The sequence below is a fragment of the Jaculus jaculus genome, chromosome 11 (assembly GCF_020740685.1).
Source record: "Jaculus jaculus isolate mJacJac1 chromosome 11, mJacJac1.mat.Y.cur, whole genome shotgun sequence".
In the NCBI taxonomy this organism is placed as follows: Eukaryota; Metazoa; Chordata; class Mammalia; order Rodentia; family Dipodidae; genus Jaculus; species Jaculus jaculus.
The window spans coordinates 32256240-32258474 of record NC_059112.1 but is presented as its reverse complement, the minus strand read 5'-3'; the positions used below and the strand labels follow the sequence as shown (position 1 = coordinate 32258474).

At 43.0% G+C, this 2235-nt stretch overlaps 1 non-coding gene across 1 annotated transcript; it reads right to left on the bottom strand.

The window, feature by feature from the left end:
• Positions 1-1551: 1551 nt before the first annotated feature.
• LOC123453411 lies at positions 1552-1658 on the bottom strand. Its single transcript, XR_006632804.1, has one exon. It is a non-coding gene; the product is annotated as a U6 spliceosomal RNA (small nuclear RNA).
• Positions 1659-2235: the final 577 nt, after the last annotated feature.

The following is a 2235-nucleotide window of genomic DNA, read 5'->3' as shown; positions in this document are numbered from 1 at the left end:
AAGCAAGGGTGATGTTTTCCTGTGAACCGGATACCAGCACAAAGGGGAAGGAGATCAACGCAGAGACAAATCAACTCCTACCAAATCAGAGAGCCAAAGCCTCAGAGGCCCCCAACACCTCAGCACTGAAGCAGACCAAAAATGAACCCAACATGGCTCAGGGAAATCTTACGGAAGAGGGGGCGGAAAGAATGTCAGAGTTACATGTTGGGTCATGATTTGCAGAGACATTTATCATACTAATAATTGGGGGCTAACTCCACAATGCACGACCCATTTTCATTAACAAGGAGGGTCTAATGGGAGGGGGTAGATCACAGATGAGCCTAAATAATGGTACCAAACTGCCTGTATTCACTGAAATGAAAACTAATAAATTAAATTAAAAAAAAAAAAAAAAAGAAATCACCCAACCACGAGCAGCTTCTAGGAAAAAAAAAAAAAAAAAAAGTTTATTTTGGCTTATAGGCTCAAGGGGAACCTCCACGATGGGAAGGAAAATGATAGCATGAGCAGAGGGTGGACATCACCCCCTGGCCACTGTAAGGTAGAAAATAGCAATAGGAGAGTGTGCCAAATACTGCCTTGAGGGAACTGGCTCTAATACCCATAAGCCCTCCTCCAACAATACACTCCCTCCAGGAGGCATTAATTCCAAAAACTCCATCAGCTGGGTACCTAGCATTCAAAACACTTAAGTTTATGAGGGACACCTGAATAAACCGCCACATTCTGCCCCTGGCCCTCATAAACTGATAACCATCCATGATGTAAAATGCAATGCATTCATTCAACTTTAAAGGTCCCCATAGTTTTTATCAATTCCCGTGATATTCATACATCCCCATAATCCAAGGTCTTTTAGTGAGCCATAATACCAACAAAAATAACCTCAAAAAACCCATACACTACAAAATATGGATTTGGGCATAACTAAGAAATATTCACCTAACACAAGATTTAAAATAGCCAGGGAAAACAAACTCTGTAGTTTCAAGTCCAACTCTAGCCAGTGACAAATCTCCAAATATGATAATTCTAACCAGTAATACATTTCTGGAGTTCCAATTCTGTCCCTTTATCTAGGCTACTCACAGTCCTGGAAAACTTCATTTGGGGCCAGCAGATTTCCTTAACAGCCATCTTGTGGTCCCAGCATCTCCACTGGGTCTCCACTGCAATGCACAGTTCATTCTCATGGCCCCATGGGGTCTCCATGCAGGTATCCAGCAAACCTGCTACACACTGCCCATGGCCATTTACAAAACACAAGACCTTGTTGCAAACTCAATGACAGGCTCTTTTCTGCATTTTTTTAATACTCCACAATGCCAGGTAGAGTACCAACTTGCTAATCCAAGGGGGAATAAAGCAGACTTTGAAGAATAGGACACTCCTTAAGCACTCAGGCCCCTTCAAAAGAGTCTACATTCTACCTGTTGCTCCAGTGCAGGTTAGCAGGCCCGATCTGATCTCAATAGTTGTTATCTCTCAAACAGTTTGCAGGTGAATGGGCAGCAGTTTAGGCCCAAAGATTTTTTTTCTCTCTTATTTATTATGGAATGCTTCACGAACTTGCATGTCTTCCTCATGCAGGGGCCATGCTAAGCTTTTCTGTATCATACCAATTTTAGTATATGTGCTGCCGAAGCGAGCACATAGGCCCAAAGATTTTATTTTTTCTGTGTCACATCCCTCTGCTCATACCAGTGCATTTATATGCAAAGCAACCCTGCACAACTTCTTAGGACACAGGTATAACAGCAAGCCTCACAAAAACTGCTAGCCCAGGCCAAGCAATGTTCTTTCTCACCTTCTTAACGCAACCCTCACAGTCTCAGTTCTTACTGCATTCAGGTCTTTCAACTCTGACCAGAATAGTCTATCAAGCTGCACTTACAGTACTGCAAGGTGTCCTTAGGCCACGGTTTCATATCCTGCACATTCTTTTTGAAAAAAATCAGTTCCAAAGGACCAAAGCCATACAGTCAGGCGTCTACCAACAACCCCACTTCTGGTATCACTTTACTGCTTCAGTCAGGTTCACATTGCTGGTAGAAAACACCCACCTTGTGGGAAAAAAGAGGTTTATTTTGCCTTACAGGTTCCAGGGGAAGTTCCACAACAGCAGGTAAAATGATAGCATGAGCAGAGAATGGACATCAATCACCCCCTGGCCAACATAAGGTGGACAATAGCAACAGGAGTGTGTGCCAAACAAAGGAATGGGGAAAC